Source organism: Cryptomeria japonica, chromosome 8 (genome assembly GCF_030272615.1).
Source record: "Cryptomeria japonica chromosome 8, Sugi_1.0, whole genome shotgun sequence".
Classification (NCBI taxonomy): Eukaryota; Viridiplantae; Streptophyta; class Pinopsida; order Cupressales; family Cupressaceae; genus Cryptomeria; species Cryptomeria japonica.
In genome coordinates this window covers 530,613,623-530,627,623 of record NC_081412.1, presented here as the reverse complement: position 1 = coordinate 530,627,623, position 14,001 = coordinate 530,613,623, and the positions used below count along the sequence as shown (strand labels likewise).

General features: G+C 38.3%; 1 protein-coding gene across 8 annotated transcripts in view; it reads left to right on the top strand.

Moving 5' to 3' along the window:
- The window catches only part of LOC131063724 (uncharacterized), a 125,540-nt gene that overhangs the window by 22,605 nt on the left and 88,934 nt on the right, over positions 1–14,001 (top strand). The window lies entirely within an intron of this gene.

The window sequence follows — 14,001 nt, the reverse complement described above, 5'->3', positions numbered from 1 at the left end:
GATGGTTTCTCTAATGATCAACAGTCAGAGGACTATGATTCATGGGATGTAGTCCCATACATGTAGGCTGAAAGGCCTTTATGCTGACATCTAAGAAATGATATTCTTGGATAGATGTACTTGGAGAGCTTGGGATTCACCAAGAGTAATGAAGACTCCAACCTTGTATTTCATGACTGGTCGAAGCATGTGGAGATCATATATCACCATATTAGAGATATGTTGCAAAAGGGATGCTATTCAGTTGAGGTACGTTAGCCCTGATGATCAGATGGTTGATCTTCTCACCAAGCCTCTTGCCAAAGTGAAGTTTGTGTAATGGACACCCCCTGTTCGGCACTAAATTTATGTCCTGTTTACTTAGTGTAATTTTGTCAAACAGTTGGCTTGCAAGCTGACTATTGGATTTTTTGGTTCTTGATTTGCAATAGGATAAATTGGATAAGCTGATATATTATTGTAAAGCTTTCAAAGTTTATTCAATATAAAAACAACCAGACATATCAAATACCAAAAACAAGAAGATTAATGCTGATGGTATTTATTTAATTCCAACTTCAAGCATACAAATCAGATTTGAAGAGCATTACAGTCTATATGATAATAAACAAATTCAAACCTAAACTCCACAAGTATAGAACCTGCTGAAACACTGTTCACACATTGTAGCAAAACACCATTCACGCGGCACTGTAGCAAAACACTATTCACGCAGCACTGTAGCAAAACACTATTCACGCGGCACTATAGCAAAACACTATTCACGCGGCACTGTAGCAAAAACACTATTCACTCGGTACTGTAGCAAAAACACTATTCACGCGGTACTGTAGCAAAATCACTATCTTCAAATCTGCACTTTCAAACCCCTGTAAAAACTTCATGCGGGAGCACCAGATGAAGCCCAATGTGTTTCTTGAATGAAAACACCATTAATCCTCCTGACTGTGTCTTTCAACAGCGAAGAGAATGCTAGCAAAGAGGGATTCCGTCTTCCAAGCCCAATAATCAGATCTCTACGAAATCCAACAGCATAACATTAATCTCATCCCAGCATACCCCAAAAGAGAGCTCTCAACCTCCATTTATATCTTCTTCCTGGATGCAAAACACTTCATTTCCTAAATGTGGGATAATACATTTTAGAATAAAATATTATTTCCCACAATGTACACATTAAAGGGAACTTTTAATATTTCAAACATTACTTTATATTCCCAACCTTATAATATAACGATAAAGTTAAATATTTAATTTAACTTTACACTTTATCGTTAAATATTAAAACCTTGTTGATAATCTCTTTAAATCATTGTCGCCTTCAAACATTTTTTTACTGATAATTATGCCAACCAGGGAAACACTAAAAATTTCAAGTCACTGCTTGGGGACTAACTTACTATAAATAGTAAGTGTCTAGAAACCCTGTCAGAGCAGCACCGATTGGCCTGAAACTGAAAACACCTAGGCCAAAACACCTCAGGATCCCACCAATGTCCTTGTTAGCCTTCGGGACCATGTCAGAATAGGCTAACGACACCCCATATCATGTTGCGCTAAAAAGGGGACATTACAGTCCGCCCCCCTTGAAATTGCTTGTCCTCAAGCAAATTCGGTCCTGAATGTTGCAATACCTGCTCATTCTCCCATGTAGCATCCTCATCTGGCAGGTCTCTCCATTTCACCAAGTATTCCTTAACGATTCTGTTCCTGAGTGTCCTTTCCCTGACATCCAGAATAGCTTCGGGTACTAACACAAGCTTCCCCTCCTCATCCAAAGGGGGTAAATCTGCAGAAGGCACTACACTCTGACCAATGGCTTTCTTAAGCCTAGACACATGAAACACATTGTGCACCCGACTGCCCTCTGGAAGCTCAAGCTCATAGGCGACTTCACCCACTTTGCGAATCACCCTATAGGGACCATAAAATCTAGGCTTCAACTTTTCAGCTCCGCTCTTCTTGAGTGATGACTGTCTATATGGTTATAGTCTCAAATACACCATGTCACCAACCTCAAAACTACGCTCCACCCTATGTTGATCGGCATACAACTTTTGCTGATTCTGTGCCTGCTGTATATTTTCCTTGAGCGCCCTCAAGATGTCCTGACTATCCTGCAATGAGTCTCGGGCTTTGGGTACTCTGCTATCCCCCAAGACTATGTCAACAAAGCTCGGCGCCTCATAGCCATAAAGTGCCATGAAGGGTGTCATCCTGATAGACATATGATATGTCGTGTTGTAACAATATTCCCCCATGTGTAACCATCTCACCCAGGCCCTCTGTTGTGCAGTCACATAATTTCGTAGATAACCCTCAACCCACTTATTCACAATCTCTGTCTGACCATCCGTCTGTGGATGATAACTAGTGCTGGGTGTGAGCTTCGTACCACACAACCGAAAGAGCTCTTGCCAAAAAGCACTCAAAAATCTGCTATCCCGATCACTCACTATAAACCTGGGCAACCCATGCAATCTGAATATCTCCTTGTAAAAGAGGTCTGCCACCTGCGCTGCTGTGTAAGTAGATGGTATAGCGAAGAAATAGGCAAACTTTGTCAAGCGGTCTACCACAACATATATACAATCTCGCCCTTGCACTTTAGGTAGTCCGGTGATGAAGTCCATGGATATGCTTTCCCACTTCCTATCTGGAATGGGCAAAGGCTGAAGCAACCCTGCAGGAAAAGTGTGCTCTCCCTTATTCTACTGACATACTGCACACTCCTTCACATATCTCTGCACATCATCCTTAAGTCCCCTCCAAGTAAACCTTCACGGATCTGCCTGTAAGTTTTGAAGATCCCAAGATGTCCAGCTGTAGGCGCATCATGGAATGCCCTTAAAATTTCCCCCTTGAACAGTGATGTAGGAATCAAATAAATCCTATCCTGAAATCTGATCAACCCATCCAACACCATATACCTATCATCATGTATGGTACCTGCAACTATCCTAGAAGCCCAAGTATCCCCTGCATACTCAGCTATAATCCGATCTCTCCAATCCCCTGAAATCTCAACTAGAGCGCAAACATGTGGTCTCCTGGATAAAGCATCGGCCACCACATTCTTCTTCCCTTTGACAAACTCTATGTCAAAATCATAAGCTTGCAATTTAGTGATCCATTTTTGCTGCCTGTCATTAAGATCACGCTGGCTCATGAAATATTTTATGCTATTGTGATCAATTTTGATCACAAACCGTCCACCTACTAAGTATGATCGGAATTTGGCCAATGCATGCATTATGGCCAACATCTCCCTATCATAGATAGAATAGCTCCTCTCAACACCTCGGAGCTTCCTACTCTCGAATGCAATGGGATGTTTCTCCTGCATCAATACTGCCCCTATCTCATCACCTGAAGCATCACACTGAAGTTCAAATGGCTTCGTGAAATCTGGTAGAGCTAAAACCGGACAAGATGACATCACTTGTTTGAAGTGGTCAAAACATCGCTGCGCTGCTTCTGTCCATACGAAGGCTCCCTTTTTAGTGAGGTCTGTCAAAGGTGCTGCAGTCTGTGAAAACCCCTTAACAAACCTCCTGTAAAACCCGCATAAACCAAAGAACCCCTTAAGTTGTGTGAGGTTCGTGGGAGTAGACCAATCTACTATAGCTCTAATCTTTTCAGGGTCTACTCGAACTCCATCTGCACTAATAATATGCCCAAGGTATAGTAATTCTGTCATACCAAACTCACACTTAGACTCCTTGGCATATAAAGACTCTCTCTCTAGGATAGATAATACCTCCTCCAAATGCTGTGAATGTTCCTCCCAGGTCTTACTGAAGACCAAGATGTCATCAAAGAAGATCAAGACAAATCTCCTCAACTGCTCCCTGAATACCTGGTTCATACAACTCTGAAATGTAGCGGGTGCATTGGTTAGTCCAAATGGCATAACCATAAACTCAAAGTGGCCATAGTGACATCGGAAGGCTGTTTTCTCAATGTCCTTTGCTCTCATCCTGATCTGATGGTATCCGGATCGCAAATCAATTTTGGTGAAGAAGCATGCCCCATGCAACTCATCAATCAGCTCATCAATCCTAGGAATGGGATACCTGTTTTTAATTGTTTTCTTATTCAGTGCCCTGTAATCGATGCACATGCGCATTGTCCCATCCTTCTTCTTTACCAAAACTACAGCTGAAGCAAAGGGGCTTTTGCTAGGCTTGATGTGCCCCATTTCCAACAATTCCTTAATTGCCTTCTCTATCTCATCTTTATGTTTCTTAGGATGATGATAGGGAGTGATCATCACTGGTTTGGCTCCCTCCTCGAGCTCAATAACATGCTCTGCACCCCTGTCAGGAGGAACCCCGTGAGGAATATCACTGAATACCTTAGCATGCCTGTCAAGAATCTCCTGTATATCTGGTGGATGACTCTTCACCCGAGGCTCCGGTGAAGTTGGCATAACTAAGCACTCTGTTGCCCACTCTATGTCATTATGTCGAAAAAGTCTCTCCATTCTCTTCAAAGAGACTACCCTGCAACTCCCATCTGAAAGTCCCCTGAGAACAACAGTCCTACCCTCATGCTGAAACCTCATTTCCAACTTCGCTAGGTTGAAAGTTAACTCAACCAGCGATGCCATCCATGTCATACCGAGGATGACGTCGTAATCTCCCATGTCCACAACGTAGAAATCATCCTCCAACTCATAGCCATCTCCAAATCTAATGTGAAGATTTGAAACCTTCTGAGTACATAATAGCTTTTGGCCATTAGCCACCATGACCCTAAAACCATCATGCTCCTTTGTCTGTAAACCTCTCCTGGCTACCAACTGTGTATCTATAAAGTTATGTGTAGCCCCAGTGTCAATGAGAGATATCACTTTTTACCCCTGGATAGTACCCCTGACCTTAAATGTGATTGCCTTTTGGGCCCCTGTCAAGCGTGCCAACGATCTATCATCCTTAGGAATGCTGCTCTCCTCTATCGTGTTACCCTCATCTGAATCGGAGTGCTGATCCTCCCCCTCTGACTCTGACTCCTTTGCTGAAAAATACTCCATTTGATTTGCCTTAGCCTTGAGAGGGCATTTATGAGATAAGTCCCAAGGCTCTCTACACTGGAAGCACAGTTTCTTCTTTCGAAGTTCATTCAAGGTTTCACTGTCTAGTCCTTTTGATCCTTCTTTGGGTTTGTTATACTCTTTCTGAAATGGTTTTTTGTCTTTGTCCTTGCGGTAGGAAGAATCTGTTGAATTGTATTTTCCTTTGTATACCGAAGGGGCTAAATCTCGTGCCTTTTTAGTTGCTTCTGCTAAGGTGAGTGGATCATGTCCCTTCACCCAACCACGTAATGGATCAGCAAGCCCATCACAAAATAACACCACCAATCTCCTAGGAGAGATATCAGTAACAAGTACAGACAAACGCTGAAACTCGGCGATGTAAGCATCCACTGAACCTGACTGTTTTAACTGTGCTAGCTCCTTGAAATGTAACTCGGGATCCCTAGTGTCAAATCTCTCAATCAATCTTTCTGTGAATTCCTCATAGGATGTAATCTGATTATGCCCCAGAGTCACCATGCCATGATGCCACCATTCATGCGCAATGCCGTCCAAATGCATAGCCGCATACTTGATAGCCTCCTCCTCAGGAATAGGATTAAGTTGCAAGTATGTATCTACCTTCTGCACCCAAGCTCGTGCAGTCATCTTCCCTGAAGCATCATAGTAAGGCAAGGAAAGTTTTCCAACTTTCTTTCTCAGCTCAAAATTCTGATTCCTCCCTCCTGCTCTAGGCATATGTCTCATCCTCAAGTCCATATAATCTCTGAGGGAAATATCTGCCTGAAACTCGGGTCCACTGGCCTCCCAGTCCCTCCTGAATTGACCCTGTAACTCAGTAATCTGCGGTTCGTTCACTGGTTGAACCGGATCCCTAGGTGGGAAGGTGGGTAGAAGAGGTCTCGAGCTCACTGTTCGAGCTGGGCGTGCAACGTGTCTAAAGTTATCCGCCTCATTCCCATTGTTGCCATGTCCATTATTACCATTAATGTTATTCTCAGGGCCATTGTTGTTGCCTCGGCCTCCATTATTATCATTGCCCCTATTGTTATCGTTTCCCCCATTGTTATTGTTTCCATTGTTGGCATCACCTGGATTAATATTGACGCCCATCTGTGTAGCCATAAGCTGCAACATCATGTCCATTCGCCTATTCTGCTCCTGCTGCATACGCTGCCCTTGCTCTAACGTACCCAGTAACTGTCTGAACATTACCTCCCCCTGATCTGGAACGGTATTCCTATCATCTCGGTCACCCATACTGCTGTCCTGATCAAAGAATATTTTCTCTATGTTTGTATGACTGGATTCTATGTCCACCTGCACGGATGAACTAGACTGCTCGCTCTGTGAGTTCAAATTTCTGTTTTGTCTTGCTTTGGTATGGCGGAAGTTATAAGGCCCCTGTCGCATGCTTAAACATACATGCTTAGCATGTTTTTTAATTCATTAATTTCTGATTTTAGTGTTTTGATATTTCGTCAAACACTTTTCCCTCTATCCGGCTGTTCCAAAGTCTCTGTAAGATCTCCACAGGATGGCAGGACTTATAGCTCTGATACCACTGTAATGGACACCCCCTGTTCGGCACTAAATTTATGTCCTGTTTACTTAGTGTAATTTTGTCAAACAGTTGGCTTGCAAGCTGACTATTGGATTTTTTGGTTCTTGATTTGCAATAGGATAAATTGGATAAGTTGATATATTATTGTAAAGCTTTCAAAGTTTATTCAATATAAAAACAACCAGACATATCAAATACCAAAAACAAGAAGATTAATGCTGATGGTATTTATTTAATTCCAACTTCAAGCATACAAATCAGATCTTGAAGAGCATTACAGACTATATGATAATAAACAAATTCAAACCTGAACTCCACAAGTATAGAACCTGTTGAAACATTGTTCACACACTGTAGCTGCACTATTCACGCGGCACTGTAGCAAAACACTATTCACGCGGCACTGTAGCAAAAACACTATTCACGCGGCACTGTAGCAAAAACACTATTCACGCGGCACTGTAGCAAAAACACTATTCACGCGGTACTGTAGCAAAATCATTATCTTCAAATCTGCACTTTCAAACCCCTGTAAAAACTTCATGCGGGAGCACCAGATGAAGCCCAATGTGTTTCCTGAATGAAAACACCATTAATCCTCCTGACTGTGTCTTTCAACAGCGAAGAGAATGCTAGCAAAGAGGGATTCCGTCCTCCAAGCCCAATAATCAGATCTCTACGAAATCCAACAGCATAACATTAATCTCATCCCAGCATACCCCAAAAGAGAGCTCTCAACCTCCATTTATATCTTCTTCCTGGATGCAAAACACTTCATTTCCTAAATGTGGGATAATACATTTTAGAATAAAATATTATTTCCCACAATGTACACATTAAAGGGAACTTTTAATATTTCAAACATTACTTTATATTCCCAACCTTATAATATAACGATAAAGTTAAATATTTAATTTAACTTTACACTTTATCGTTAAATATTAAAACCTTGTTGATAATCTCTTTAAATCATTGTCGCCTTCAAACATTTTTTTACTGATAATTATGCCAACCAGGGAAACACTAAAAATTTCAAGTCACTACTTGGGGACTAACTTACTATAAATAGTAAGTGTCTAGAAACCCTGTCAGAGCAGCACCGATTGGCCTGAAACTGAAAACACCTAAGCCAAAACACCTCAGGATCCCACCAATGTCCTTGTTAGCCTTCGGGACCATGTCAGAATAGGTTAACGACACCCCATATCATGTTGCGCTAAAAAGGGGACATTACAGTTTGTGCATTTTCGAGACAAAGCTTGGAGTGGTGGAGAATGAAGCCCTAGCCGAGATTGAGGCTTAACATCATAGATATATATATTCATATTTTATAGTAATGCATTTCTCTTTGAGAGATACTTGAGGTGAAAGCCCTTATCTCCACCCTCTGATATGGTTCATGGTGGATGTCATGTGTGCGATGCCATGACAACACCACGTGAGAGAGTCCGTGGTGATTTTCCCGTACTTGTGTGTTTACCCTCCGGATGAGCCATGGCGAATATCAATGGCGAATATCATTGTGAGGTGACGATCTCACAATGATGAACACTTGTACATCTCACCATTATTGTAAGGTGATGATCTTACAATAATGGTTGTATATATCATTATGGTGGATATCACGTGAAGTGATATCTATGGATATGCCATAATGGTGGATATCATGTGAGGTGATATCTATGGATAAGCCATAATGGTGGATATTACATGAGGAGATAGCTATGGTGGATATCACGTGAGGTGATATCCGTGGATAAGCCATAATGCTTGTTATCACAGTGAGGTGATATCTTTCCTTTCCACATATGGATGTAGCCATTGTGGACAATCATCACAAGAAGTGATGTAACTTATTAACTTGTTAAGAAGGATTCCTCCCCAGCTAAGAGGGAGTGTTGATTTTATTGTAGCTGTGGTCGGAATCCACAAGCCGACATTGATATCACAAAGGTTGTGATTATATTTATATTATTATTGTGAGCTAATATAGTTATATTATTATGTGATAATATAATTATATTATTATGTGATAATATAATTATATTATAATTATAATTATAATTATAATGTATTATTATTATATTATATGATAATACAATAATTATTATATTATATTAATAATATATTAATTGGTGCCACTTGGAAGAGTGGCGACCCTTGGTGTAAAGACACCTCTCACATATACATAATGAGATGTGTGATCTCATTCAGAGGACAGAATATAATAACCAAAATATGCAAATCAATATAAAACAGCGTGCTCGGGGAGACAAATATATCATCTATGGTTGGGAGGGCAATATGAGTTATTGCTTGTGGATAACTGAGCATACCAGTAAAAATAACACTTATAATGTATTTATGCATCTGCGTTTATACTCAGAATTCTGCTTTTAGGACAGATTGATATATTTTATTTCCTGCTGCCCCCCACTCCCATCTTAGCTTTCTTTTATATCACTTCATTCCTCTTCAAGTGGGGTGATTATTCAAAGGGAAGCAACTCTTCAAAGGGTTCGGCCTCTTATAAATAATAAATTTATTTTAATTTAATTTCCTTAATCCAGGTCGGCCCCCCATCTTAAATCATTTTTTATTTTCATTTTTTTTTGTATTATCATTTCAGTTCAGCCTTTGAAATATACACTATTATTAAATATTCTAGTTGGCCCTATTTATCTTAATTGCTTGGGTTTGACTGCTATAAAAGCCGTGATCTCCTTTACAAAGGCTGTGATCTGATATATGTTCAGGGATATGACAACTTCTCTGCTGTAGACATCTTTCCAACTCTGAATCACAACACACAGGCTGGCAGGTTTGCAAGTTTTGATACCATTGTAATCAGCTACCCCAAATTGCAACCAAGTTTTTGCACTTCTTCAACCCACTCAACTATGATGGTATTTTGTCAAATAGTTGGTACTCTTACAGTTTACTGATTGCATTCTTAACAATGTCATTTTAACAATCTGTTTGCTCAATGTGTAAAGATGGTTTTAACTTTTATGTGTTGCAAGATTTTTCTTATTTAAGTTCAATGATCAGCAGTTAAAATATACATTTGAATGCAGAAAATACTGCTCACTAAAATACCAATTTGAAGAGGCAATGAGTAGAGATTAAGTCCTTAAATATTTGATCTATGAATTTATCAATGAATAATACAGTTCTGAGATAAGATCAATTCTCAAAGAGGTAGACATAATATATTTCCGACCTTTACACTTGCACAGTTTTGAAAGTACATATAGTAGCAAATTTTTACCAAGATATTCGCCCAACTTAACCTCTATATACCTCACCCACATGTACAGGTCTGCAATGGAATAATCCTTCAATGGCTGATCTTAACATTCAGGAAAATCACAAAGCAATACTCAGCAACCCACAATGAAAATCTGAACTTAAACCCTGAAATCCGTGTCAAACAAATCTGCTTGAAATACTTGATGATTCCCAGACCAACGTCAGTCCACAGATCTGCTCATGCACATCATAGCTGGGGCAATTTTGCAAAAAAAAACCGTGCCAAAGCTTAAATATATTCTCACACCAAGAAATAGATTTTGGAAAGAAAAAACCATGCTACAAATGTAAGGAGGAGTGGGCACCCGGGCATACATGTGAAAAGAGGAGTCGGTCCCAAAAGATAGAAGCAACCACCAAAGAAGAAATTGGGGAGAATCTTAGCGAGAAACAAATGTCTGACGAAGGAGATCTTACGAACATACAATCAAAATAAAAAGGGACAACGAATAGATGGAGCTTTATGGAAGAACAAACCTAGTAATCATGATGCCCTCCTATCCTTAAGATCTCGAAGCAGAATCTCCACAATAAAAATTGTAATATATCAACTTGAAGCTTCCTCTATCAAGTAAAGGAACAACCTCTTCACTAGACATTGCAGGGTAAGAATAAATCAATGAATGTATTCCAGCCAATAAGACGGGTCTGATAATGCGTATATTCATGTGTATACTTAATGTATGCTCCGTATCTTCATACATTCATACTCCATGTTTTCAAGTGTATACTCCGTGTTTGGCTCTATATTTTTAAGTTAATTTAAAATATGTAAATAACAAGAAGGAACCAAAGAGGATACGAACATTGCATTTGAGGTCATAGACGCGTGTCATGCTTCTAATCCTCATACATAAGTTGTTATCTTAACGTAAGAGATATCTAGGATATTGTGCAAATGTTTACATTTACAAGTGATGAGGAAATAAAGATCACTGGTGGAGATCACTCAGTCTGAATTAAAGACAATGATATATGCCCTTGGGATCTGAGGGTTAGTTTAGGGATCCTCCCAAAAAAAGGGACTTGGTTAAATTTAAGTTGCTTGAAGACAAGCAAATTTGGGAGGGGAGGAATGTCATGTCCCCAGTTCTGAGACCAAACATGGTGTGGTCCAAGCAGGGCAGACCTAGGACACATTCATGTCAATCAATAGCAAAAACAATAATTAGGTATATATTCAGTATTTCTGATATGTGGCAATAGTCTTGAGAAGGTTCCTTGTATTATCTTTATAAATGATAACAAGTAACAACATTCAAAGCCAATACAAAGAGTGAGTTATAAACAGGCACGCAAGCGGCAAAACAATGATAGCAATTGGAATTGTTAATGCCGAGGGGCATTCTACAATGGCAGCAAGGGGTGGAGTGAAATGGTGTGAGAGCGTTAATGTTAACTATTACCTTTTAAGTTAAATTTGACAACCATTCACATGTCAAAATATTAATATTAATTATAACAAATATTTTCAAAATAAACACCATATAAAAGAAAATATACCCTCGTCAAAATTATAAGTTTTAGATAGATAAATAAATATAAAATAAAAGCAAAGATATTTGAAAATAATCCACCATTTCATAATTACAATATTCTTTAAAAAAAATATATTTTATAAATTTTTATTTTTAATGATTTTTTTGAACCATGATGAGAAGTTTCAAATTTAAATATAAAACATTAGATATCAATTATCGAATGAAAAATTTGTATCAGAGAAAATAAATAATGTAGATACAATATAATTTAAATATTTTTGTGTGTAGTAAATTTAATTTAAAATAAAATAAAATAATTTTATGGTAAATAAAATAGTTCCAATTGATGTATTTAAGATATCTATACCAGTTTATGAGACAATGGTATCTCAGTATTGCTATCAAATCCAAGTCAACGATAATATTAGATACATACAAGGAAGCAGCGATTAGGTGGCAAATTGTTTTGGCAGCGATTAACGTATGTCTTATTAATAACTAATATTCACGTAAATGGTGCAATTAGCACAAGTAAGCAACATCCATGTAAAAGTGCAATTAGGACCCTAACAATCAACTATGATGAGTTTCAAGGAAGGGACGTGTCTATCCCAAGCCAAGGGTTTGATTTGCTGAAAGAATGAAGAGATGCAACTCCTCATATCCACATCTCTTCATCGCACATTGAAGAGATTCTCATATCACTCCAAGGGATCATTGAATGAGATCAGGAAGAATACAAAATAATCCGCAAGAGGAAATCGCGGCATCACATCCTTATCGGAAGATCAATATTATCTAAGAAGATTGAATTGCATCGTTGGTAATCAACTACTGTTACTGCAGATTAGTATGCTGCATTCATGTATTAATGTTTGTTATTTATGCCTGCATTCGGTTTGGAATAATAACCAATGAATATATATATATCTGATAATTAAGCATTCCTAAAGTATATTTGATTACATTTGTGTAAATATGAATTAGAATAGCCTAGTCTTAATTCATATACTAAGTCCTATGAGTGGATATGTTGGTGTGTGTAGGGAATGGCGAGTGAGTATTGTAATAAGACTTACATTTTGCCATAATAGGAATATCAGATGTATATTTGATTACATTCGTGTAAATATGAAGTAGAATGTCCTAGTCTTAATTCATCTACTAAGTCCTATGAGTATATAGGTTGGTGTGCATAGGGAATGACAAGTAGAAAGGAGTATTGTAATAAGACTTACATTTTGCCATAATAGGAATATCAGATGTATATTTGATTACATTCGTGTAAATATGAAGCAGAATGTCCTAGTCTTAATTCATCTACTAAGTCCTATGAGTATATAGGTTGGTGTGCATAGGGAATGACAAGTAGAAAGGAGTATTGTAATAAGACTTACATTTTGCCATAATAGGAATATCAGATGTATATTTGATTACATTCATGTAAATATGAAGTAGAATGGCCTAGTCTTAATTCATCTACCAAGTCCTATGAGTGGATAGGTTGGTGTGTGTAGGTAATGGCGAGTAAACCCTCACAAGTGATGGTGAACCCAAGATGAGTAGGGATGTAGTCTTGGACCTTGAGGGAGCCTCCTTGTAGATTGGTGTCGGCCTCCTATGACAGTAAATCCTCATACCTTATTAGGATTAGGGAAGAAGTTAAGATAGGACTAATCTAATGAATGTTGAATGTATTACGAATGCTAAGTCATGTATTAGTTTAGAAATATAAATTGAACATAATAATGTATATTAGTGTGTGTTAATTCATTGAGAAACAAGCAACCTCCTTGCAGGGGACATTACAATTGGTATCAAACTCCACACCAAAACTTATAGAAATTCCACACCAAGAAATAAGAATAATCTCATGCCAAGGATAGATGTAGCAATGTTGCCTTTGAATCCTTCAAATGGTAAAGGAATATCTTTTGCAAACTTGTCACTGACGGAAAACACACAAATATCTTAAACTGAATGCACTGTGAAATTCTTGAATCATGTCTCAAACAAATACCAGCTAGGGTAGATCCTCCACCACCGAAACTAATTTCCAAAAGAGGGTTTTTGTCCTCAAAGGTTTGAGATGAACCACACAGGGTTTTGTCTTCTCATCCAGAGAGAAATATAAGAAATAATAACTTCAATATATCAAGAATGAGTTCCAAAAAGACTTTTTATAAACTCCAAGCTCAACACCCTAATTTGAGTTGTGCAATATTTTAAATTTAACTTTATCAACTCCTTATGTCTCCCTATAGTGGCGCCCATTTCTAAAAAGCACTTTATTAAATAATTTAAAACCTTAAAATCCCTAGGCGCTAATATAAAGTCACTTTATTAAATTTAAGTAATCTTAGGTTACAATTTAGCTTTAATGCTTTAATGTTATTTTAAATAATCAAGTTGCTAATAAATCATAATCAATATAATCACCAATTGTCCCAAAATAGTAACATTTCTTGAGCCCACTGAAGCTGTTAGAAAATAACTTGAAATCGACACAAGCTCATACTATTATTAGTAGTGTTCATTGAGGATGAAAGAGAACAAACTTAGAAAGACCCAAAAAGGTCAGTGCCATGCAATTGCTTACTATAAAT